The sequence below is a fragment of the Diceros bicornis genome, chromosome 4 (genome assembly GCF_020826845.1).
Source record: "Diceros bicornis minor isolate mBicDic1 chromosome 4, mDicBic1.mat.cur, whole genome shotgun sequence".
Classification (NCBI taxonomy): Eukaryota; Metazoa; Chordata; class Mammalia; order Perissodactyla; family Rhinocerotidae; genus Diceros; species Diceros bicornis.
The window spans coordinates 71035469-71063083 of NC_080743.1; the positions used below are offsets into that span (position 1 = coordinate 71035469).

General features: G+C 42.7%; 1 protein-coding gene and 1 non-coding gene across 7 annotated transcripts in view; both read left to right on the forward strand.

The window, feature by feature from the left end:
* PBX1 (PBX homeobox 1) overlaps positions 1–27615 on the forward strand; it is a 273601-nt gene that overhangs the window by 132593 nt on the left and 113393 nt on the right. The window lies entirely within an intron of this gene.
* On the forward strand, positions 1071–1174 carry LOC131405060 (U6 spliceosomal RNA). Its single transcript, XR_009219921.1, has one exon. It is a non-coding gene; the product is annotated as a U6 spliceosomal RNA (small nuclear RNA).

A 27615-nucleotide genomic window follows, 5' to 3' on the forward strand; every position in this document is an offset into this window, starting at 1 on the left:
AGATGATGCATCTAAAGAGTTTAGAATGGTGCCTGACACATTAGGCGTCAGAACTTGTTAGTTGTAGTAGTAGCAGCATCAGCAGGAATAATGATGGTTGAGAAGCAGTAGTGGTAGCAATAATGCCTGATGCCCACTGATCTGTCTTTTATGCCCCATTTATATTTTGGTAGAGTTCCACATATAACCATGTAATGGATAGAATCTATAAGTGGAGAAACAGTAAATAACACCACACCCTCTGAAATGTGGGTCTACTTTGGGCTAGTGGGATCCTTCTGCCCCTTGCGTGTTCTGAAGGGGGGATCCTATCATGATGTCTTCCTGAGTGCCTCTGCAGTCCCAAGATATTCTCCTCAAATATGTCCCTGTAAAAGCCAACTCCTTTTGGGTTCATGAAGGAAGGTGTGTTTTAGGATACAATGAGGTACAAATCCCTGGGTTTGTTTGAAATTTGTAAGGAGGATAGCAATAAAGGAAGAGGGGAGATCCAACTCCTGGCCTTTGCAGAAGACTCCTCACCTCTCTGCATTTTTTAAAAAATTCCGCTAGGATGCATAGAGTAGTAGGATATGTAGACTGTAGAGTTCATGGGAAAGGGAGAATGAGGCAAAGCTTCCAGGACCATACTTTTCCCTTGTTGATCACTTATTTTTCTAAGTTCCTTTCATTTCTGTGTCAAAACACAATGCTGTACTTTGAACTTCACCAACTGTTATCTCAGAAATGTATGTGCTGAGGCCCTTCATTTTTGAAAAAGGGAGTGTGTGATTGGAGTTCAGCAGGGGAATTGCTAGTGTAGCCAAGCTCTGGGGTTCTTAAGAATAATCTGGAGGTGTTTATAAAATGCGGTTTCACAGGCCCTGCCCCAGTAGGTTTGATATCGAGCTTAGAAATCTGCATTTCACAAACACCTTCGATGAATTAGATGCCTGTGGTACATGCCTTAGTCTTTGGGAAATACCTCTGCCTCTACACCTCTTCCATTCCACTGGTGGTGATAGCCTAGTTACTGGTCCTGAAGCTGATAATCCACTATCATGTGAGAGCATTTAAAAGGCTGCCTATGGGCTGACTTCAGCAGCACATATAAAAAATGAGAACAATACAGAGAAGATTAGCATGGGTCCTGCACAAGGATGATGGGCACATTTGTAAAGCATTTCATGTTTTTTTGCCAAGCTGTAGACTTGTGATTTGTGCACTTTTCTATATCTGTGTTATATGTCAAAAATTTTTTAAAAAATAGCGTCAATTGTCCTTTTTTTAATGTCACTGTGACATATGACCCAAAGCCAAGAACTTTTGACCTACATCAAGAACCTATTTTGAAGAGAATAAAAAACTGTTATTATGGATCCATGGTTTTCCAGTGGGCAGCTGCCATTGGGGTATTAAGACGCGTGTTAGTACACTTTTGTTAAAAAGTGTAGTTTGTGTAGCAGTTTTTTGCGGGGGGTGGTAGGAGGGAACACAGTGTTCTTTGTTCCTCCTGTTAGTAGGAGGCAATTACCATGATGAGATTTTTTTTGGTGTCTACCATATATAGATGAGAATGTTTGTTGTCTGAACTAGGCTAGGAGAACACACCATAATATGGCCCTGGGCATTCATGGAGACGGGGAGTGAGGAGAAAATAAGAGGATGTCTTGAGCTCACATTCATAAGCATGAGGCTCAAGCTTTTTCTGAGGTCACTGAGATGTAATTGTATTTACTCAATTTTATTTGCATTGCCTCATTCTGGTAGAGTTGCTGTATTTATAGACATCATTTGGCTTCCCTTCCACACCAGCACTTCCGTATTTGAGTTGACTATTCATTTTGAGTTAGCTGAGTTGTGTTTGAGTATGAGTGTGTGCACTCATATGGATGTATATTGTGTATGTGTATGCATATATGTTTATGCCTCTATTCATGTGACTGGCCATCCTCTTCTCATGGTCTGGTGTAGAGACTTTGTCTATTCCAGAATGCAGAGAAAATTAACTTGTTGTGCCAATTCCACTGATATTCAACCATATAATGGCTTTTGATTTTTAAAAACATGGTGTTTGCAAATATCTATTCTTATTTCTCTGTTTTTCCACTATGTTATTCTAAATGTGGACGGCAAAGGAACTTCAGGATGATTGTGTAGAGTTGTGTGAGAGAGGAGAATGTGTTTAGAGTAGCTGATGTGTGTGTAATGGATTGCTGGGTATAGATTTGTGTATCTGTCGTTCAGCTGTGGTGGTGGAGCTGGGGGAGGGAGAAAAGAAGACACCCTCTGCCGCCCAAATAACATGCACTTGCACACAAATGCGCACACACACACACACACACACACACACACAATTGCTCTTTGCTGATTATCATGAGCCTAAACTCATTTCGGCTGAGATGACCTGTTAGCCAAGAGCCCAAGCCTACAAGTGAAAGCTTGGGTGTCTGCCCCTGCTGGTCATAGCCACAGCTTCCCTCACTGGCTGTTAATCAGTTTGGGAAACTCGAGCCGCTTCTGCTGGCTACACTCGGCTCTCTGCCTGAACCGAGAAGCACAGACCTGAGACAGGTCGGGAAGGAAAAGGGATGGTTCCTCCTCCTACCTTTTCCTAAACTTCTCCACACAGATCCAATAGCACCCATGAGGACTGAACCACCTTGTTACAATGGGCTCTGGCATTCAGAGCAACTTGCCTACAAATCTCTTTTTATTGGCATTTCCTCCAATTTAACCATCCCTGAATTGCATTTGAATCAGTTGAGAGGGAGAGAGAGAGAGAGAAGGAGAAGGGAGGAGGCTCCCCCCCTCGCTCTTGGAAAAGCAGCTCACAACCAGCTTTATTTGGTAAAATGCTGCAATAGATGCTTGTCAGAAATAATTTATTCCTGTTAGCTGTAATCTGAAGGAAAACAGATACAAGTCCTATAGTTAAAAAAAAAAAAGTAAAGTAGTCTTGCTTTCGCTGACAGTACAAAGGTGTCATATACAAGAAGGATTGACACAGACCAAGGGGTCTTGTGGGAAATATGATAATAACTATAAAGAAGACAGATTATTCCCCAGTTGCCAACATTCAAACCTTTTTACAGTCAGTTCAAACATATAAAACTTTATTGCTCTAGCAGAAAGGGGAACAATTGCTGGTTGCACAGCTTTCCCAGGGCTGGGTTTATACTGTCTGTGTTATTGCTCTATAGTGGCATTTTAAAGTTTATTGAACAAGACTTTTACAATTGAAGGAAGTATATAAAACTGTAAATTTATTAGATTTTTCAGGATAAGTGCCCTTTCTAGTTGTGCTCAAGAATTCGGAGCTACGAGAAACTGCTAGTTACAAGACTTATTAATATTAAAGACTGAGAGTACGCACATTTTATACCTTAACTGATCTCAAAAATAATATTATTATATTACTGAACGTCAGAGCTCTGATGCTATAGAATTGGATGGATACACACACGTAGGACTCTAAATACCAGACGTGTTCATTTTTCACTGGTGAAAAAGTTAGCTTTTGTCATATCTTACTTTATTTAATTTGAACACAATTACTCAGGATGCTCCTCTGTTCACTGAAGGATGTCTCAGGGTATATGTATTTTTCTCAGATCCTTGCTGATTTTGCAGCATTTCTCTGTGTATGGCTGTAATGCAGGTGGTAGGTTTTAAGAGCATATTTTAGGTGAAGCAACATATTGTAGCATCCACAAAAAGCAACTATACTTTTGATAATCAAAATACTACTAAAAAGTTCTCTTTTATGTTTTCCAACATCTCACTTTTATATCTTAAAAGTCTTGTAGGAACATGATTTCAGGAATTTTGTAATGTTTGTGACAATCTGTATTAGGGTTTCTCAACCTCTGCACTATTGACTTTTTGGGCCAGAAAATTCTTTGTTATAGGGGGCTGTCCTGTCCCTGGTTTCTACTATAGATGCCAGCAGCATCCCCGCTCCTCCATTGTGACAATCAAAAATGTCTCCAGACATTGCTAGGTGTCCCCTGGGGGCATAGTCATCCCCTGTTGAGAACCACTCATTTATACAGTATTATGTCTCTGAAAAAAATAAATTTTAGTGTAAATATATAATATAGGTAGTATTTGGTAATAAATAAAGCTATAGTTACCAAATATGATGAATTATAGGATTATTTGCTTTCAGAAATGTCTAACTGTGGACTTCTCTTAACTAGTGTGTTCCCAAAAGAATGTAACATAACTCAGTCTTTAAAACTTTACATATAATTTCGCAGGACCACATTATTCTGTAACAGGAGGTGTCCTGTTTGCTTGCCTAAGTCTGAAGGCGTTTGTTTATGGCAGATCCACTTATGAAACTGGATTGCATATTCTTTTTATATTATCTTATGATTAACCACTTATATGTTTGCCTCTTTGATTTTTCATGGGCAAATGTGGAAACATATGTACATATACATATATGTTTATATTGTGAGACCACACAGTGAAGGATTTGAGAAGTACAGAGACGATTTTGGTTATAATTTTCTCACTTGACATGTTTAATTTTGAGGTACCATTAACTTGCCTTTAATTTTCAATTTGTGTTCTAGAATTTTTTTAACCTCTTTGGAAGGCTTTGTTAGTGGATACGTTAAAAACATTCAAAGAAGTTGTTCATAGCACCTGCTCACCTTCAAGCTGCCTAATGTTATGCATGTGTGAATGGCACTTTGATCTGAGATTTTGTGTTAATTTGCCTAATGGCCATAGCATTTACAGAAATAATTAAGATAAAATGTTTTCAAAAGAGATTAAATTATAATGGGCCTTTAGTTTTTGACTGCCTGAATTTTGGAATTCTATATTTCTTTTTTTAAATTCCAGACACATGTGATTTACTAAGGGGCATCTTGAAAGTGTCTCAGTTCTGTAGAGCCACCGTGCTTTTCTGTCCCCATGGCCTCGGATGGCTGGGTGAAGTTAGCCATATGACAATGTGTCTTCTCTCCTCTTCTTGCCATATCTATAGGTCATTGGGCCCCTAGTCTGTAGGCACGTCAGAGATTTTCTTTTGTGAAGATGTGTGACATCCTTAAGAAGTATGGCATAATTCACTTTATTCACTAAATGTCTTTCTGATAAGCTGGGTGTAAATTGTATGATTGGAACGCAAATCATATTAGAAATCTGCTGGTGGGTCTGGCTAAAACACCATGGTGATCCTCTTAGTAAGCCAAAAAATCCGTTTACAGTCACTGGTTTAGTTGCCTGGTTTCCTTAAATCATAATATACCTTGCTTGAATTTTTAAACTACTAATATCCATGTGATACTCATTGTGTGTGATAGCTGTGGAGTTACACACATGTAATATACCTGTCTTTGAACTTGGCAATGGGAGAATGTGCTTAGCCCCTATTTGGGGGACTGCCACCCCTACAAATGATAGCCTCAACCCTTACAAGGTTAAATAGTACAGTCTCTGATTGAAATCATAATGAGAACCTGGAAGATGCAAACACACTGAGTCAGGCATACACAGCCCTACCCTTTTCAAAAGCACTCGTGGCAAAGAGGGGACATGTTCGTCAGTCTTGTTAACTTCCTGGATTCCTCAGTCCTAATTCGGGTACCATGGAGGAGGCAGCGGGAATACGATCTTAGAAAAACCCACAACCAAACAAAAGAAGGTGCTGAAAGACACAAGAACCTAACCTGAGTCACAGCTAAATTCCCAGGAAGATTTAGGTCCTGAGTTACTGGACTTCTCGGCAAGTTCGCCGCTTGCAGCAGTGAGTTGAAAAGGACTGTGGACTCTTTGGAGGCTGAAAGGGAATGAGCAGGAACAACATGAAACAGCAAATGTCAGGGAAGTCAGTACGCCCTGAATCTTTTATGAGACCTTGGATATTCTGATCACAGCTCCGCTGACACCGAGATTGGAATACAGATTACAAGAGGGAGCGTCCGTGACATGAAGCCCAGGCTTAAATCTTCCCAAGGTTTTAACGTGCCTTACCATATGAATATTTTGTTATTTTATTTGGCAGTGTCCCCACAGGAGGCCAGGAAAGAGAGCCTTGACTGAGCCAGGGGTAGGGCGAGTCTAGAGATGGGAGAGGTGAGAACAATATTGTAGCTCATGACACTAACACCTTTGTGGGGGTATGTACGTTTGTGCGTGTGTGCGTGTCTTTGGTGAGAAAGAGAAGCACAAACACCCTGTACTCCTGTCTCATATAGGGCCCTGATGCTAAAACCGCTAGAGCTGTTTATGAATTCACTGTCGCTTCGTAGTGAGAGGAAGGAAAGAAAAGAAGACCCTCTCCCCCCGCTGAAATGAATTTATGCTTAAGAGCTTGTAGTGGGAATGCAAATGGATTTAAGAGTTTCTAAAATAAGATGCCCTTTTTGGGAAAAGGAGAAAAAAACCCCAACTTTGGAGATTGGAAGGACAGTGGGAGGATGTGAAAATGACGATCTGTTGCTCCCAGAGGGGAAAGGCACGTGTGGTGCTGAAAGGGCATTGTGGGCAAGAGGGAGGTTGTCTGAGTGTGAGCCCTTCAGGTGGTTTAATTTCCAGCAGAGCTCATGGTAAGGACTGTGGGCCAAGCAAATGCTTTGCATTGCACTGTCTTGATTGGAGGCCCTAATTTAAGACAAGAGCCTTGGCAGAGTCCCAGAGAGCCCTAGGTGCCGTGGGGCCTGTAGCGAGGTCCCTGGAGTGTGCTAGACTTTGAATTGCTTTGCCGGAGCGTGACTTGGCAGCAGATTTGATAGTCTGGATTTTGCTTTTCCACATGTGTCCACATGTGGTAGGTCATGATGTCTCATAGCCAACTTGCAAGTCAGTCAGACCTCAGCCTGACACAGGCCACAGAAGCAGAGAAAGGCTGAGTGGCTAAGTGACCGTTGGAGTCCTAGCACAGCAAGGATCAGAACTTGAGTCTCTCTCTCTCTCTCTATTTTTTTTTTTTTTTTTTGTGAGGAAGATCAGCTCTGAGCTAACATCCGTTGCCAATCCTCCTCTTTTTGCTGAGGAAGATTGGCCCTGGGCTAACATCCGTGCCCATCTTCCTCTACTTTATATGGGATGCCGCCACAGCATGGCTTGACAAGCAGTGCCTGGTTGGTGGGCACCTGGGATCCGAACCTGCGAACCCTGGGCCGTGGAAGCGGAGTGCGTGCACTTAACTGCTGCGCCACCGAGTTGGCCCCAGAACTTGAGTCTCTTGATACAGCTTTTTCTTTGGTCAGAGTAGATCGACTACTATAGTAACTCTGTGAGGGGCAGGTGTTGATGAATGAGGGATAGTCATTCATAAATAAGAAATATTTATGAGGTGGGCGCTGGGCTAAGTGCTTTTAACTTACATAATCTTTACAACAATTCTATGGCACAGGTACTTTATCCCCATTCGAGATGGAGAAACTGAGGCTAAGGCAGAGTTAGAAAGTGGGATAGAGCCAGGTTTTCAATCTAGGATATCTCCCAAGTACTTGGCCTTGAACACGCACCTGGGTAGTTTTGGGCTGAATCTATTCCTTTATTTCAGCTACCGTTTATTGAGTGCTTACTGTATGCCAGGTTCTGTGCTAGGTCCTGGGGATACACTGGAGGAAGACAATGCCCTGGTCCTTCAGGGGCTCACAGTCATGGGGACACCCGAGCAAATCAGCAATGGCAGTGGTGTCGTAGATGCTCTGAGAAGGCTGGGCATGGTACTCATGGCACCTGCCAGCCCACAGTGGCAGCAGTGCCTCAGAGACAGGATGGCTGCAGCCCACCCAACTTTTTGTGGTCACGTTTGTCGCCAGCTTCTACCCTGAAGGTTTCATCTGCCTTCATTGTGTGACACAGAAAGAGCTGGCCTTTTTTCTACAGAAGCGGAAGCTTCTCAGAAAGGGGTCATGGACAAAATGAGAAGCAGACCCCGTAGAGGAATAGGCCCAGCTGCTTGTTTTAGGAAATCCTCTGGTCTTGTTAGCTCGAAATTGTGGAAGAACAAAGCTAGATCCATTGAAACAGAAAGAATAGGAAAACAAAAATAGAAAAAGAAAAAAAAAAAACACTTTAAGTTGAATAAACTACTGCTGAGCCGACTCATCAGTTCAGAGGGAGATTCTCATGTTTCCAGGATATTTTCACATTCTGATGGCAATTAGGGAAAGACTGCTATAGCCTTGAAACTTTGTCTGGGGGACTGAGCTCAAGACCACCAAGACATTGCACACAGACCACCCACTGCAGTTTCTTGCATAGATCTGCTGGCCAGTGTCTTGGTAGTTCTGCAAGGCAACCTAAGCCATATTTTGTTGGGAGAGTGGAAGAGGGAAGGCAGGTGTTGAAAAGCCATGAAAAAAAGAATTAAAACAAAAATGTGCCTCAGGCTCGTTTCAGCTGGCAGCCGAATTTCCCTCCTCTTTCCCTTTTGAATTTGATATTATTACAGGAACATTACCACGAACTCAATTTTCACTTGACAGTGAAATACCGGAAGTGGTCTCTGGGCCAGAGTGCTTTGTCGGTCCTGTGGGGTGGGCTTCCCGGGAGTCCCTGTAAATCTGCAGGAGGATTGCGTGGAGGTGGAGTGGTGGGGCGGCTAGTCACAGACCTCCAGCAGCCACTGGGAAAGGATGCTCCCTGGATGTGAGCTGCTCTGGACCCAGGAGATGCTGGAATTAGGTAGATGCAGCCAGTGAGCAGGGCATTTGGGTGTGAATCCTAGAATTGTTTTGATGATTAAATGAACAAATATATGTAGAATGCTTAGATTAGTGCTTCACACATATACCCGTGCTGAATAAATAGAAGCTGTTTTACTATTTCTTTCTGGAGAAACCAATATTATCCTTTCTCTGCAGAACTAGAAACTGATGTCAAGAAAAGAGGGGCGTCACTGTGGATAGGAGGGAATTTCTTTTTGATTCACTCATCTTTTTTTCCTTTTCCTCCTTTCAGTTCTTCCCTTTCCTCCTTATTAGAAAGCCCCCAGAAATTGGACTTAAACTGGGGGACTTTTGCACTGCGTTGAATTTATTGAGTGTGTGCATGGGCAGTGGAAGGTGCTGGCTTTCTATGGTAAAAGGGAAAACATGCTTAAGAGTTTAAGGAGGAAAGGGGGGACAGAACAGAGAAGAGGATCCAAAAAGGAAGACAAAATATATTTAGTTATTTGAAATATTGAGAAACATGGTGCTAAATAGAAGAGTGAACAGTGGCGGCTGAGTCCAGGGTCGGGTGGGGCACCAGTGCTTATCTTCCTTGAAATCCCACCAGCTTTTGTTGACCCCATCTGGCCAGCCAGGTGTGAGCCCAAGTATAACAGCAGTAGCAGGGATGACAATAACAGCAAGGCCGGTGCCACCAGTGCCACCACAGGATGAGTCTGCTGCTGGATGCAAGGCAGGATGCACTTGTCTTACAGTACCCTCTTGCTGTCGGCCCTTTCCCCCTTTCCTCAACTCCTCTCCTTCCACTTTGTTCCCGGTGGCACATGAGGGGGAAAAATTGCTTCACCCTGTAAAAGAACTGGTTGGCTGCTTCTATATGCCAACAGCAGTGACCCAGGGCTGAGCTTCAGCAACTGAGGTGTCTGCTGACCCGGAAGCAGAGAGATAAACCCTTTCACCGGAACTTTGATCATCATAATTTTGTCTTTTCGTTATGCCCCCCTTCCCCTCAGCACCATCCCCCACCCCATCCTACAGATAGTTGACTTTCTATGACAAGCCCGAGAAATGAGTCTGTCACAAAAGATCATGGGGAGAAACCAGATTATGGAAATTGCTTTCAGATCACAAAATCCCTACAAGCATGGGCTTGTCCCCCACAAGCGCAATCTTGGTTGATGTATGTGTCTACATGTGGAAAGTTGAAGGAAATAATATTAACGCTCCATTATACATATTCAGCCACTGTGTGTTGAGGGCCTGCTATCTGCCGGGCACTGGGATGTGGCCATTTGTAGGCTGGGGGGCTCTGAAGAAGCGTGGCCGGGGGGGATGAGATCAGAGTGGGATGAGAGGACAGGTTATTGAAGTTGAATTGGGGACTGAAGAGCAGAGAGAGCTGTACTGGTTCCCCCTGTTCCTCTTTGCTGTTTTCTTTTTTTTTTTCTATAAGAGAATCAGAAAGATCCCATCTGCCTTTTAGGGAAGGGTCGTGCCTGGTGACTGGTAACATCTGGGTTGGGGTCCAGTTCATTATGCCACCCAGAATATCAAAGCAGTTTAGGCGTTGGAAACCAGGGAAAGAAGAAGGGATTAAAAAAAAAAAGAGAGCCCTGCTGCCAATCGGGCAGCTCTCTGTCTGCTGTCTGCAGGCTGCTGCTACCCACTCGTTACAATTAAAATGAAGTGTCCGTCAGCGGCTATCTTCTCTGTGTGGCCCATATGTTTCTGAGCTGATACTGTCCGGATTATTCTGTTCGGGAAAACGATAACGGCTGTTTATAACCTTGGCAAAGACTGAGGCCTAATCAGGCTGGAGCACATTTTCACCGACTGGCTGATAACAGGCTGTTAGCAGCCTTATCGCTGGGGAGAGATAGGCCAAAATAAGCAGATCTGTGAGCACAGGAGCCCAATCGAGTGGTACACACTCTGGCCCCAGCTTTATTTTTAGATTCCCTTTTCCCGGTTGATATCAGAAGGCACAGAGGAAGGAGGTGGGGTGGGTAGTAATGTGTGCCCCCGTGGGGGTCAGAGTGAGGCAGAGGGGGATGTTAATCAACACAAGAGGCAAAGGGTCAGCGCCACTTCCAGTGCTCCGGGCTCCCTTCAAATGAGGGAAAACACGTGCAGGTCTTAGGAGACAAAGGAAGGGAAGTGACTGTGTTTCCTGGCCTGGTGTGTGGGCCCCTGATGCCTATTCGGCTCAGCGTCTCCCTGCTGTTGGAGTCTCTGTCTGGACCGGCAGGCTTAGGTGCTGAGTTCTTTCCACATTCGCTCCTGCTGTAGGGAGTGACTTTTGCTTTCTCTCTTAATCCACTTTGCCTGGGCATCTTCATGGCACCCCTCCAGAATGGCATTCCCTGCCCAGCTCATCCTCCTCTCATGTGCTTAGAGAGCAGACAGTGGTTTAGAGTAAGAGGAAAGAGGTCCGTGAGTATGGAGAAAGGACCTGGATTGAGGCTCAAGGAGGTATATAGACTGCGGTCCCACAAAGTCATGGATTAATAACTGATACTCAACCCCCAGGGAGGAGCTATAAGTTTTCAGAGAGATCCAGATTCCTGCCTCTTGGTAAAGCCTTCCCTTTGTGCTTGTCCCTACGCAGTGATCGATAAAAGCCAAATCTACAGTTAGCTTTTGCTTCTAGACCTAATTCTCCAAAACTACAGGTTACATCTGGGCCTTGATATATGTGTGGTTCTAGAACAGTTATGATTTTGTGATAAAAAAGCATGTATATGAGGTCAAGCATGTGAGGAAAATAAAAAGTAGGAGGGAAGGTACAATAGTGAGAGGCAGCAAATGTCATATAAAGAAGGGAAGTTTGAAGGTATTGTTTGCATTAGACAGTGGAAGTCTGTATCTTCTCAGTTCATTCTGCATAAACCTTCCTATCTAAGTGCATGCGGCTTTTTACTCTCTACTCTGCTTTTGTCTGTCTCCATCTCTGTTCTCCCCTTTCTTCCTATCCTTTCCCCGCTCTCTGTGCAGCTGCCTGATTCCTGAGTCACTTTTGTCTGCCTAAGACTGAAAGAGTAGAATCAGGTGGTGGGAACGAGGAACGAGAGGACCATGCAGGGGGAGGGGAGGCACACAGATTGAAGTAGGCACAGAAGGCAGCAGAAAGCAGCAGAAAGCATTATGACCATTATCATGCTAATCTATTTACCAGGCCCCCTTTATTCATTAATCTTTGAATAGCAGAACCGTTCATACAGTCTGAAATAAGAACCACCTGTGCCTCTAGGACCAAAAAAATAAGTGTTAAGGACAAATGATATGTGGAAGCAGGAAGGGGAAAATTAAATATCAACAAAAGGAATCAAATCCAATCTTTCTGTCATTTGGATCTTCACATATATGATTTTACAGTTTACATGTTGCAAAATGGCCAGCTGATTGGCAATTTAGGAGACATCTCCCAAGTTCAGAGAAAATCTCTAGGGAGGGTTCAGAATGTCCTGAAATTATTAAACAATCTCTTCTTAAAAATCCAAAGAGAGGTTTTTCTACACTAATTTTTATTCTTTTTTTTGGAAGTTAGTACCCATAAATGGAATATAAATGATTTGGGTTAACGCTTTAGATTCACTGGTTAACTTGATAAAGGAATCTTTTGCATTATCTTCACAAAATTCATAATAATGTAATATAGAAAGCTAAAGCTGGAAGAGAGCTTACATATGATCTAGTTCAATCCTCTTGCTGTCTTTTAAACCTTTAATTAAGAGTTCTTTACGTGTAGTCCAAGCCCCCATTTGTCACATCACACATAGACTGCTTACATTATCTTTGGACTAGTTATTCTTACAGGGAACAACGTAGCTCTTGCAAACAATTATTACCCTGTGTTAGAAACACTTAGCAGGGGCTGAAGGGAGATGTAGGGAAGAGCTCTAGCTTTCTCTGCCATTGTTGCTAAAATGGCGGAGATACCAGTTAGAAAGTCTGCGGAAGAGGACATATTCACACTTAGGTCTAAGCATCTTCTAAGAAGAAATCCAGCAATGGCCAATGGAATGGCATGGCTTCAGTATTCCTTCAGGTAGGACTTTAAGTTAGCTAAATAAGAATTCTCTTTAAAATTCATTCCCTTTGTCCAGAGATTGAGTTCTTTAGTTCTAACCACCAAACTTTATTGGTCACAAGTGTTAGAATCGTGGAATCTTAGAGCTGGAAGAACCCACTCATTTTGTACATAAAGAAATTGAAGCTCCAGAGAGGGGACTGGACCTGACCAATAAGTCTGAACCACGACTAGAACTAGGATATCCTGCCTTCTAGTTCAGTGTTTTTCATCTTTATGATGACTTTATATTATGATTTAGTTATAGGATGAAGCATTTAAAATAAATCCCTTAACTGTCCATGCCACTGTTTAGTCATCTGTAAAATGAGGATTGTAATTTCCCAATTGATTTTTAAGTTCCTCGAGAGCTGGGACTGTGCCATCCATCTCAGTATTTCCCAAGGCACTGAGCTCATACAGGGCTCTGCACATGGAGCTGCTCAATAAATGTTGACTATTGAATAGTTGAATGAATGAATGAATACAACTTTTAGTTGGACTTCTCAAGTGATGACTCTTTCATTAAATGATTTTTCCAAGTTATGTGCACGTTCTTAGCCATTCATTTTTAAAATCTCTTTCGGGAGAAGCAGTGAAAAATGATGATGAGGTCTTTGGTAGTTCTGGCAGAAGACCTTTCAGTCCTGCGGAGGCCTGATTATGATTATGGAATTTTTGTTCTTGTTTGTTTTCTTTGCAGCCGGTTGTTCGTGGAGCCTTGAGAAAACCTAGTGATCCTAGGGTCTGTTGACTCTGAGGGTCTCAGGAGGAAGAGTCATTGCATTGTGTATACTCTCTCCAGTGTATTGTGTGGGATCCTTTCATTGATCCTGAAGATAGAAGGAGAACTTATATGGGACTGTGGATGGGGATCTTATCTAACTTGTTTCTTGCTGTATCTTAGAACCTAAATAACACCTAGATTATAGTAGGTACTTGATAAATGAATGCGTTAAATGTAAATAGGTCTACTTTTGCTTGACCTGCCCATGCCTTCAAAGTGGGAAGCTGGGCTAGATGACTCGTGCTAGGTTCCTTTCCAAGTCTGTGAATTATCTGAGTCCACTCCTCTGACTCAAAAATCTTGGCCAGGACAAACTTTTCCCCTCAAAGCATACATTCTGTCAGTCCGTTAAAAATCTGTATCTTTGGACCTATAACCCACACTGCCAGGGCCTTTTTATTCCAAGCCTCTTCTCACCACCACAGTGCCACCCCCCACCCCCCATGAGATGACTGCCCACAAAGGCTGATTGCCCGCTTAGGCTTCTGAAAGCAGGCCTCCAGAGAGGTCAGAATCCAAGGCAGAGAGATTATTGGGGTGGGGGGAGGAGTTGGGTTATAACAAAAATGCAGTTTATTGGATCTAACTTGCTTCTCAGAGGCACGTGACTGGCATATTTGGGTCATTAAATATAAAGGCATTCTGCTTATGAATTATGCCAGCAAGATGTTTTCGGATCATACAAAAACGGTGTGTGTGGTGACTGCCAAGTAGTGTTTTTATGCATATGACTCTGAACACACCACACACCGATCTATGTAAGGCCGTGGAACTCTGTACTAAATGCAGCATCATTCATTCCAGGATCTCAGAACCTTTCATAAACATTCAATCATGTAAGACTCCTGTGAGTTAAATAAATAATAAGATCCTTACCCCCTTGAACAGTATATGAAGCCTAAATATTGAAAAATTAGGCAATTTAGCCCAAGGCAGAACGTGCAGAGAAAGCACGACCTGGTGAGGTTAACCTAAGCACCAGCGGCAAGCATTTTAACCATAAACATGTTTATAATGGCAAATTGCATTGTGGCTTTGAGAGGGGCTTTCAGTCTGTCTTCAGGCTTTTATTCAGCACCTGGTGTATACCTGGTACTGAGTTAGAAACTATTAAAGAAAAAAACAAAAAAAGACAAACATGCACAATTCCTTTCTTATAAGATCTAAGAAGCATTCTTTCACTTTGTCGAGCTCACTCTAGGTGCAACAGTTCAATAGGGGACATAATTAAAATATTAAGTACTGTAATACAGACAATATGCTGCTCTGGAGGCAGAGAGCAGCTAAGTTCCAAGGTAGTAGTGGTGTGAATTGATGGTAGAGGTGAAGGATTGGGGCTCAGAGTTGAAAAATGGGTAGAATTGGGGTCAGCTGAAGATAAAAGAATGGGTATTGAGTTTGAGAAGAACCAAATAAAGGCAGAAGCATTGGAAAGAAGATGCCATTTTTGTAGCTGTTCTTGCTATATCTCACTCTTCATACTGGTAAAAATAAAGGAAATGATACTGGTTAGTAGTGTGCCACCTCAGGAAGGATAGCTGAGTGACTAATATGTTGATAGCTGCCAGAGTGAGATTCTCTGTGTTCAACTGGCATGGGCATGGCACTGGCATTGGGATCTTGGGTTTCTTGCAAGCCTCTGTTTAAGAACATGACATTGGAGGTGTTTCTTTGGAGATTTCTATCCACCTGGTATATAGTGTGATCAGAACTAGACTTGGGAAAGAGGAAGGCCCTTCTTGGCCACAGGGTGGATATAGACTAGCAAATGAAACTGTATTGGGAAGGAATCCTTGGGTGTCCCAGTGGTCCCTCTCTTCGAAGACTGAGCTCTGTCTAGAATAGTCAGGCAGGTGTTCAAATAACTTAATGCAGCTAAAGACTGCAGCAGCTGGGACTGTCTTTGAGTAACTCTGGGATGTGGGAGTACAGCATCCCAGCTACGTACTTGGGCAGGTGTGTGTTGGCTCCAGAAAGTTAGAACAAATACTCTCTGGACACATCCTCTACATGTACGAGGGCCGCATTCCCGACATAGAAACAAAACGAAGCTCTTATTTCATCCAGCCCTGCCTGGAAACAGGTGTGCCTCGGCTGAACGCATCAGACATCGAGTTCAAAAACAAACAAATTAATAGCCTTCCACTAGGGGGAGACTGTGGTTTCAGAGTAGTAAGTGGAATTAATATTATCTACTCCGTATCTGGTTCTTGTCCATCACTAACAAGCAGTACCTAGCATAATCTCAAAGAGAAGATTAGTCTCTATTAATAATCCTGATGATGGTAACTGTTAATATATTAGCAGTCTTTTATTAAGCACTTACTATGTGTCCGACATCGTATTTGTTGTTTTATTTATTCCTCAAAAGAATATTGAGGTAGGTAATATTATCCCCATTTGTATAGATTTAGAAACTGAGGTTCAAAATAGTTAATACCTTGCCCAAGGGCACACGTGCTTTAAAGCATGGAGTTGGGAGTTAGATTTCTGAGTTTCGGGCACCTTAGTAAAAATGTTAGTTGTATTTTCATGTGAACTTGCCAGTAGCAACATGTTTTATTTTTTTTTTTACTCTAAACTTACACATATAGATTAATATATAATAACACCCTGTGGTGTTGGCATGTTCAGGGTAATTGTAGCATGTTCAGGGTAATTTTGGAGAATCTAGGTTGTATTTTGCTCAAGGATCTGTAACCCCCAACCTCCATAAAGCCAGCCATGCGTGGGGTGACAGTCTACTGCCAGTTGAGGCTCCTAATTGGATCACATTCAGGAACTCTGAGGGCATGCCTCTGAGTGGTCGAGATATGGTAGTCTTCATCGTTTTGGATGCTCCTCCTGTAGGACTTACTCTGGTACATGTAGGTCTAAGAGGAATATTTGACAACCAGGAGTATTTAGGAGTTAGGTGACAAATGTGGTCTTTAAAACGGTTCTACAGGTTCACTGTGCTGATGGTATTCATGTGGCATTGACTTAGGAGCACACAGGTAGCCAAACCCTGAATTGCCCAGGCTTTGCAGATGAGCTAAGCCCACCTCCGCTCCTTTGTGAAATCAAAGCCGTTGACAGAGGTGGCCTGGCTGAAGGTAGCCAGAGGCTCAGTAATGCTTTTGACTCTTTGACCGTCCAGATTTTATATAAAGATGGCAGAGATATCAGCAGACTCATCTTTGCAGCAGGGACTAGTTTTGAAAGAGAAGTCCGTTTCAGAATTACCAGTTTTAAAGTGTAAAAATGTGAATCGCAAGTAAGGCGTAGTTTAGGTCTTTTGAAACTGACATTGTAGCCCTGTTTTCCCAGTCTTTGCGGTAAACCCCACTCCTCCTAGTTGAATCGCACTGGGATTTTCTGAAAGAGGAGGGGCTGACCCTCAGGAACTGGCCAGAAGACAACTTTTGGTTGTTAACGAAAATGTTTCAGAATTCTAACTCAGCCTTGCTCCGGGCCAATGACCCCGTCAGATCTGATAAATTGAACAAACTAGGGACCTACCAGGAACTGCAAAGGAGACCTACCCAGGAATGCTGGTCTGTGAGTGGGAACAGCTGGTCAGGGTTGTGTCCCAGGAACAAGCAACTCCTTGATGAGCCATTTTTCTCTCATTCAGGTCTGAATCAGAGTGAGTTAGAGAGACTTCTGAGAATTTTGAGTTAGGAGAAATTCTTCTGTGTGTGCGTCATCCTGTGAGAGGGAAGATCAGGAAGCTAATGGTCTGATGGTCTAGGGTAAAATGTAGAATATGAGCCCTAATTCCAAATGTGATGCAAAGCTATGACAAGTGTACAACCAGAACCTGGACATCAGGAGGTGCTGGCCATTTTCGCTTGGTCTGAGTATTTGAAAGCGTTAGGCTGTTAATTGGAGTCGTAAATATAGTGTTTACAGGAAACCAGGGTGTAGGTGTGTGGTATATTACAATTACCTGGAGACCTTTTTTTAAATTGTACATATCCTAGATCTGATCTCTGGATGTGAGTAGGCCCAGGCATGTATATTTTTGAAAATCTCCCCAGGTGATTCTATGTCATACCCCACTGAATTGAGATCCAGTGGTTTAGATTATTATATAGTAACATTGTTTTTATCCTGTCCAACGAACATGCCAGCAATGGCTCACTATTCCTGTCATTGAATTTGGAGGGGTTTTGGCTCCTGAAAGTATGTGGGGTGTGCGTGTGTCTAAGTGTATGCGCGCATTCATTTGTTTTCTGAAGCACACGGTCTGCTGCTGGCCCTGTGACATGTGATCAGAGCGATGTGGATGTGGCAAGCCTGGGCCGAGTGACTCTCCCCATTTCACCCTGTCTGCAAACAGAGTTAACATCCTCAAGGTAAAGCTCTGAAATCCCACACTGACCTTTTCGTGAAGCATTATAATCAAGTTGAACATTTCCAGTTTTACCACAAATGCTTGCCCCATGGGAAAACACTTCCCTACATTTTATGACAATTGATTCTGATTTTGAGGAACTAATTTATATTGAATGCAAAACGTCCAGCCTCACATGGAAACTGGAAAGTCCCTGTGTCCAGACAGGTCCAACACCATGTTTTTATTGTAAAGACAGGGGAAACAATGAAAGATTGTGTTTTCTGTTTCAGAAAAATCCCTCGTTCATTGTTCTGCATATTTTTATTTTATTTTTTTTTTACAGTCCCCTGGGTCTGATGACAACAGGCAGTTTTACAGATAGCTGGGCTCATGGGAAACTTCACCCTGTCTGGATTCTAGGTTTCTAGATGGCAGAGCCTGCTGGCTCCTTTAGTGTGTATAAAGCCCCTCATTGTGCCAGGGATCCTGATGTGAACATGCTGACCCCTGAGAGACTCTTGGATACATAACTGACATTTATGCTGTGCAGTGAAAGTCAGCATTTCACTCTGCACATTATGGTTCTGGCCACAAAGGAAGCAATGCTCCTAGGACTCTTATGATGTATCCAAGAGCCCTGGAGCCTTCTAACTTCATTTGGAAGAAGTCACAGAAACAAAAGCTGCTACTTCTCAGGCTCACATCTGCTGACCTAAACAGGAGCCCCTCAAGGATGCCTTCTGCCAGTGCCCCAATTGGGGGCTCACATGGAGAAATATTACCATTGGACTTTGAGTACCCCTGCCCCCAGGCCCAGCTAATGTCTTCTTCAGTACGAATAGCAAGTGGTGTTTGGCCAAGGAGGTGGTGAGATGCTATTAGGGTGACAGAGATGCTTAGTGGGACGTTGCATGTTTGGCCTTGTGATCTCTGCTCCAGGGGAGGTGCTTCCTCTGTCCTGAAGCTGTGGTTGACCTAGGGCTTCAGCAATTTCCTTCCCGGGGTATATTCACAGTGGTTGCACCTTCATTGCAACAAGAGACCAATTTTAGGAGAGTCCTCTTGGGCAGGAGAAGAGGTCTCTTTCTCCAAAAGAATGTCGAGATGTCTTTGGCAGGCGTCATATTCTGCTTACTTGAACCCCAGTGAGAAGATGGCCAAGTGAGCAAGGGCAGGTGTGGGTGTCTGGAAAGATTTCTTCTAATCCCGAGAGTCTGTACACATTCTCAGGTTCATTGCAGACTGTCTATTCCTATTTCTGGAATTTGCCTCTTGGCATTGTCATGCAGGGTTTTTTTCTAGTTGTGCCTGTGGTGGAAAGGTCAGCTGTGCAGTGAGGAGCATGGGACTCACTGCTCTCCTCCCCTTAGGCCCTTAAGCAAGCATTTGACTGGGTTGCGTATGAATTTGGAAGCTAGAGGGTCTTAAGACTTTCTGTGTGATTCTCAGTGTGGCTAGAATTCTCTTTAGGGCACTGTTCCAAATCTCGGTCACTCTGTAAAATTGGGTGACGTTGTTCTGTTTTTTATTTTTTTTCCCTGTACAGCATTGGGAGAGAATGGACGTAGAAGCATAATGACTTAAAAGCAAATATAATTGAATTCTCTGAGCTACGGTGCTCTGTTATGAGGGTGTAGTTGTTTTGCACTGTAAAATACCTTCCCAAACATTTATCTAAATTCTCTCACTTTCCCATTTGCTGTCAGTAGCATGAAAGATGGAGTTAGTAGAGATTCACGCGTGTTCCCCACGTAGGAATACTGAACATTTGATTTAGTTTCTCATTAATAGCTCACCTGTGGTTCCCCTTTCTCCACCTAGCACTGGCTTGCCCCAGAGAAATGGAGAATCACACCCAAGGACTAGCAGGGGGTGCATATATTCACTTACAATATTTCATTCATTTGTTCGTTTATCTAGTCATTTAACAGAACTTTATTGAGTGTCTTTTTTGCGACAGGCTGTATTCTAGGCATTGGGGCTACAACATGAACAGAACAGACAAAATCCTTGCCCTCGTGAAACTTTCATTTCAATGAAGGAAATGGACAATAAATATGATATAAAATGGTACACTGTCACATAAAATACTAATGTTTTTTAAACCCAATTTTGCATCTTACCCCTGGAATGCTTCTCAGCTCTAGGCTCCCTGGCAAGTGCTCCCTGTGTGGCTATGCCTGGCTGTCACTGATTATAGATATCTGCAGGGCTTATGCTCATGCTCCGTAACCATTTTCTGTTACAGAACCTTCTTGCTGCTCACCGAAGCCTTAATCTCCTATGCCGCGATCAATGGGTGTGTGCCTTTCCCACTTGGATGCTCATTTTTTAATCCTTGCTGCCTCCCTCAATGTCATCCTGTTCCATTTTTCTTTATAGACTTTCAAGTCTACTGTACCTGCTGATTACTTAGTGGAGAGCGCTGGACATCTCCCTTAATTAATTCCATCGATTTCAAATCCCACAAGATTCGAGGTCCTTAGATTTCTGAAGCAGCTAAATGGAATGTCTAAATTCCAACCTTTTGCTTCTACAAATTGTTTTGCCACAAAGTTGCTGGGAGGAAGTGCTGCGGTTTTATTTATTTGAAGGAGTGTATTAATCCACAGAGGACTGTGTATTCTTAACTGGGCTTTTTGTATACAAGTTAGAAGGAAAAAGATTCTTGGATCTCTCTCTCTTTCTCCCTTTCTCCCCCCATCCCTTGTCAGGAATCACTTCTTCATTCTCTCCTTTCTTTTTGCCACCTTCCCCCTTTGTCATTTGCTTGCATAATGCTGGCTGATCTGGGACCTTGTCTTAGCAGCCACTGATTTCTTGAATTCTTTGAAGAAAGGTATAACCATCAGCTCAGGACTTCTTTTCGAAGAGTAACTGCCCAGGTCTTTTCCAGGAGGCTAAAGCTAAAACCTATGGCAGTGATCTTGTTGAGTTATGCATGTATGATTTTCTAATTCTCCCTGTTAATCGTAAGCATGGAATTTCTGGGGAAGAGTTATCAAATCTGTCTCAGTGTCATTAGGTTTGTAGGAACAACAAACCTTCCACATGGAGGTGGGGAAATCAGCATTGAGAGGAACTTTAGAGATTGTGAACTCAAGTCCCTCATTTTATAGATGGGAACATGGGGTAGGGAATTTGCACCGATTGAGCACTTATGAAGTACCAGGCCCTAGACCAGGCCTTATGCATATATGATCTCTGAGTGGGGAAGTAACTGAGTGTACTGGGCATATTCCAAGCTGCAATTAAAAACCCAATCCCTTTCCAGTCACCATACTACCTCTTCTTAAACCAAATAGCCAAAGAGAGGCAAGAGAGACTCAGTGCAAAGAAGTTTCTTGGACTAACTCCTTAAAGGCTTATGCTCTGTCCTGCATGCTAGGTTGGCCCCAATTGTTGACCCTCCTCAGAAGCTGGCCCTGGCAAATGCTGAGGGGTGACCAGCCTGGTTGTGCTTGGAGCATTGGCAGTCATCAAAGAGTTAATGTTGGATGAATATGGGTGGTGGGCAAACGGAAGGGGTTGGAGGGAGAGATAGACAGATGAATATACACCACCCCATCGTGCCATCTGACCATCTGAAGTTGTGTGCATGGTGCAAGGCCAAGAAACACATTCTGAGAAGGGGCGTGGACTTGTCTAAAAGGACTTTTTCCTTTCTGCCTGGGCCAGCCAGGCAGCAGAGCCCTGCACTGCCTGCGGCCGAGGAAGACTCTGTTGCTATGCGCCGGAAGCTTAATTTTATTATTGCTCTCCCCTATTTAATGTCTGTCTCTCAGGCAGCTGGTGATGTTTTAATGAAGCTGGAATTGTATAGTCTGTAGTGCTGGATAATCATAAGCTGCCGAGTCAGAATCAAATTAATAATTCATGAAATTAAAGTGTATAATTAATTTGAACCGTGCAGATGAGAAGAAGGGCCAGAGCCCACAGCCTGGAAGGAGCTAAAGTGTGGGGTGTGTTTACTGAACTCAGCTCCTACCCCCAAATAGTAAATTGACACACAGGTCAGGGGTAGCAAGTCTGTGCGTCTGTCTACCTGCACACACATGCTTACCTGAAACAAGGTACTTTCACCCAAAACTTGGACTAACCTTCTTAGAATCTCCAAAGCATTTGAGTTAGTTTGATTAACTCTTCCCTGGCCCCCAAAGAATCTTGTTCCAATGGGAAATGAGATTGTCAGATGTTAGTAGATTATGTATCTTTGTAGCGTGGGGGTCCTGCTGAAAGCCCCATCAGAACCTTCACTCTTTTCTGCAGTGCACAGGGACATAAATCAGATCCAAAAATTCACGCTTTCTACTGAATCCAGGCCCCTAGATTTCTCTCTCATCAATGCTCTCTCTCTCACACACACACAGACATACACACAGCAAATGTGAATGACTTCTTCGCAGACAATAAGTGATGATGTGTTTCACATCTAGTGTCTTAGTTTTCCTCACAGATGCCCTTTACAATAGTTAAAGAAAGATACTTTTGGTGCCATTCTTAGCAACAAAGTGAAGGGGAAGGAGCCCATGTGCCTCATCCAGAAATGGGGACTGGTCCACAGATTTCTGAACCACGCTGCCTCTCTCACGTGCCACTCTGAGGCAACTTGGCGACGGTCGTCTTTGTTGCCTCTCTAGGTGTCAGAGGCAGGAGTTCTGCTTATTGCTGGTGATGCTGACATAACTTGCTGAGCATTTTGCCTGTCTTCTGCAAAGATCCCTTTATTGTATCCTGAGGGATGCCTCCTCCGGTCCTTTTGCGTGCCGCTTGGTTTTGAATGACAAATGCTGTGCTGCTGTAGTAAGCAGAGGGATCTTTAGGTTACGCTTTTCATTAAAAAATCCCTTCTGGTATTTAAGCCTTCTAAGCATGGCATCTTCCTCCCCCGGTGGAGACTGGCAGAGAGTGAGAAGGCAAAACAGGGATCTGCAATTGTCCATCCTTCTCTGTCAGGCCTTTGAGAGTTCTTGTTCTAAAGGGACAAATGACTGGAAGCCGTCATACAGACTAATAATGCATAAACCCCCAAAGGTTTGGGTTGAACTGAGGCTCGGTTGACTTCAGATTCTTGAGTCTTCAGAATGTTTATTTGTCCCTCATAGAGAGGCTGGCTCTGTCTGCCTCCTTGTTCACATACTTAACCAGAAACACCAAGAGGAAAGTGTACCGGTGAGAAACCTCCTTAGGAATCCAAGGCCTCGCATGCAGCAGTGTTCTGCAAACCCGTTCTCTTTACTCCTTCTTGATGTACGTGTTTCCCCTAACTTGCCTTTGCTGCACAGCCATAACTTCTATAGCACCTTTCTGCTTCCCCACAGGTAAAGTGTCAGCCACTGGTGGTTTGCCAGACTGGCTGATTACCCATAAACACATCTCGAGGTTCTGTTTTGCTCCTAGCAATCCTTAAACCATTGCATGTCTGACATTCTCAGACTAATGCACAAATTAGGAACATCTGATGCCCAACCCATAACAGATGCATTTTGGGGCAAAAATAATGATCCTGTAATATGTCTGTCTTCCTATCTTCAAAGCACTTTGCCTACACAAGTAAATCCTTGCTATGAAGTAGTATCCATTATTTTTTGGCAAGAAAGCCAAGACAGAGAATTAAGGTGACTAGCCCAAGACAACTGGAGTAGTTGCCACCACGATGAGATTTGCTTTGTCTTACTTTTCAGTTGATAGAGGGAGTCTTTGACAACCCCAGGATTTGGAAATGAAATTTAACCACCTAAGAGCTTCTGGAATTTCCTTCTCTTGTGTTCAATTGAAAAATTTTGACTGTCCTGGATGATTGGATGTTATCTTGCTGGAAAAGTGTTATACTATGTGGTTTCTTATATGGCCCTCTTTACCATAAAAGTTTAATCTGCTTTTGACAAGATTAAAAATCGTTTGAGGCTGCTGTGGAATGATCAGAGTTTGTACACAGAGTTTTCATGTGAGCGTTCTTTTACAGACCAACATTTTGGTCAATCTGCAGCTGCCCCCCCGCCCCCCCCCCCCCCGGAATGGGATCTTTCTGATTCGAATATGTTGATTCAAGTTTACAGAGACTGTGGTCTTTTTCTGCCGTGGGTTTAGTGTAGAGAGAATGGGATAGGATGGGAATGATGGGTCCTGAGTCTACCTGTACATCACCTGAATAACTGGACAATGACCTGCCAGCCTAGTTATTTTAGCCATGCAAACAGTGATTAGGTTAGATTGCCATAGTATTGGTTTAATCAACCAGGTGGCATTCAGCCATAAATGTGGCTGGAACCAATGAATTAACCAAAAAAACCTGGTCACTTCTGGGCATATGAATAGATGCATGCTGAAGCCACATTAGAGACTTACATAAAATTGTGGGCATGGCTACTTACCTCACCACTGAATGAGTGCTATGTTTGAAGTCTCTTGAGTATAAAATGGAGGTCTGTGGAGTATAAGAATGGTCTTTAGAAAGTCTTTTAGGAAGAGAAGTACTTCTTAAAACCTGTAATGACAAAACAATGCTTAATTAGTAAAAGCAGCCCTGCACCTCACACTGTGAAACAGTTCTTCGTGAATGTCCTCAGTTCATATCTTTCTAGCACTCTTTGTATGGGGCCGGGAGAGTGCACTTTTACATGGGAAGAAACTGAGGCACGTCTAGGGGCAGTGACATCATCAGAGCCCCTTCGGATAGAGGCAGAGTTGGGGCTCAGCATTCGCTTTCTCCAAGAGCCACTCTTGTGCTTCCATAATGCAGGAAGAAGTCTTCCCTTTCGATTTCTGGGTTCCCTCCACCTGCCCTTTTTGATCACTTCATTTTGGTCAGATGCTCGAGCAGTGCAATATGGTGTTACGGTTTTGCTAAAGCTCAACACCAAGCTTAGGCTTTCTTAAGTTACAGACCCTTAGGGACGAATATTTTGACCCTTTAGCAGCTCCTCAATGAGTTATCATCCTCACCCCTTGGCACGCATATAATGAACATGTAATGAAATTCAGTAATTAACTTATTTAATTTATGTATTTGTTTAATGCATACCCTTAATATCTGTCTTATGATCTTAGAAAATCTCTACAATTCTGTTGGTTTTGATTGTAAGGTTCTAGAATACAGGGTCTATACCTCTGCAGTTTTATTTGCTACTCACTGTGTCATGTTAATAAAGCTACCGTTGGTTATAATTCAAAGGAATACAATTCCTATGTAGGGTATTTGAATAAAGTCCATTTTGCAAGAACTAACGTAGTTTTAGAAGTAAATAGGGCAAATAACCTTCATTTAGGTTCTGAGCAGAGGTGTTAGTGCTTTGGGTAGGTCTTCTGGCTGCCGCATCTACTCACACAATTGCAATTGTTTTTTATTATTGAGATTTAGAGATTGATTTAGAGTGTTCCGTACACACACCTGTTTGGGTAAGGTCTTGAGTTGGTTTGGAGCAAAAGGCAGCAGCCCCTTCCCAGGCACCAGAGAAGACTCACGGCCACGTGCGTGTGAAGAGGCGGCTTCTGCCACACGTGCCGTGAGGCTCTGTGCCTTTGTCAGCTGCTAGAATTTGGAAACAGGCACATGGTACATAAGGTTATGTACCATGCTTTCAAGTTAACGGTATAGCCTCCCCCAACCTATAAGGCGCACTTGTGAAAAGTTGTCTGTTCCTGATCTAAGAGGGAGCTCTTACCTCGTTGATGTTTTTAGTGGAATTTGTCAGCATGTGTGTCCTCACTTCCTCATCTGCTGAGGATACGAGGAAAGAAACAAATGAGCGGAAAGTGGAGATGGCTCGTTCCTGTTCATTGTGGTGAGAACTGAGGTGGCTATAGTTAAGGCAGGGGAACCATTTCAGGCCTTGCTTCTTGGAGAAGGGAGCGAGGAGCCCACAAGGATTGAAGACGTCCTACACAAACGGGTTCCCATTTCTTGTGCAAACCAATAATTTATTTGTTTTTCAAAATGAAGCCAAAAGTATAGGAGTACTTTTCAGAAATTATTTATTATCATTATAACTTTTCTCCACAGGCAGCAGATAACCCATTATTCAGAATTATAACCTACCTTTGATTTAGACATGGCCTGAATAATGACATTGGAGGAAATGCAGAAAATATGGGTATTAATGTCAACTAAACATACTTCACTCAACAGAAGCTGGGAACCTTTCTCAGCCAAAGATTTGTTTTTTTTCCCCAAAATACATATTTTTTTCTCAGGGCCTCTGGTTTTTAACTTTACAACACCGGTTGAGAATCATTGAATAATTTTTAACTGCAGGATGCATCTCTTTCCCAGTATTCTCCCCACCTACTGCAATATATTTCAGTTTAAATGGCCTGTTATTTTTCTTCATAGAGCCCTGTCTCTGCATGGGTGAGAACTACAAAGCCAGTCAGGAGGAATTTGATACGCCAAGTGGGTCAGCTCATTATAACTTCGAGGAAACCACAAGATAATTGTAGGGTTACTCTAGTAGGCTCCTCAGCACTGTGTTAGCTCAACTTGCAATAGCCACTTCTCTTTTTAGTACCTTTTATGGGACATCTGAATAAAGGTGGTTGACATGAATTTTCAAGGCAGAATTTGCAAGGCAGCATTCAGGAATATTTGGTAACCGAGCTTAGAGGTTTGAAAAAGCAAAAATAAAATATGTGACTGACTTCTTACAGTAAGTAGGAAATAAATTTGGGATAGTTTGCTTCAAATCATCGGAGTACCTTTGTTGATAAAAAGTGAATTTTCCCTAAATGATATCCTATTGATAGATTTACTTACTATGAAACGATCCGGCCCAAGTGGACCTACTGAATTACCTTTTGCCATTTATCCATGTGCTTATATTTGTACCTTCATTTTTTTTCTCCCTCCTTTTTCTCATCTTTATCATCAGAAGTATTTATTAAGATGCCATCTATAAGGGTAGCAATAGGTTGAGCCTGCTTTCTGGGGACTCATAGTTAATATAAATGCTTTTAATATGATATAAAGATTTCAAAGATGTTGCATAAAGATACATATACTTTATATAGGTATATATATGTCTTATGTGTGTGTGTGTGTATATATATATATATATATATATAATTAGTAAGAATAATAGGCAGCATTTATATAGCATTTACTATATTCCTGGGACTATTCTCAGCACTTTTTAGGCAATTTATTTAAAAGAAGCAGATGAAGTAGGTATAAGTATTATTCTTCTTTTATAATTAAGGAACCTGAGGCCCAGAGAGGTTAACTAACTTGCCTAAGGTCACACAGCTCATAATTGGCATATTTAGTTAATGTAGGCAGGCAGTCTGGCTCTAGAGTCTATGCTTTTAACCAGAACACTGTGCTGCTTTTCAGTATAAGTGTAATAAGCAAAGTTCATATAATAATAATAATAATAACATAAGAAAACGAAGAAGAACAAGTAAACGCTACCAGATATTTCCTATCCATCGGGTATGGTGGCAAGCACTTTACATTCGTTGCCTCATTTAATCCTCCTGGTGGTTCCATGATGTAGGTACCACTAGTATCCCCCACTTCGCATATTTAGAAACAGACTTAGCTTCTAAACTTGCCTTATGTTACACATTGAGTAAGCCTCAGAGCCACTTATTATTGTTAAGATAAATCCTGGAGGGCTTCAGGACATCTAAACACCACAGTAAGTCACTGTGAGGGTAGCAGAAGGCAAAGTTGGGAGCTGGAGGAGGTTAGGAATGGCGAGCCTGTCAGCTGGTTAGAGCGTGGAGTCCGCGAATCCATTGCTTGTCGGTTGGTTAGTTTTGCTCTTCCCCGTGAACTCAGTCCCTGACTGTTGGTCTCAGAGTTGATGGCATTGGT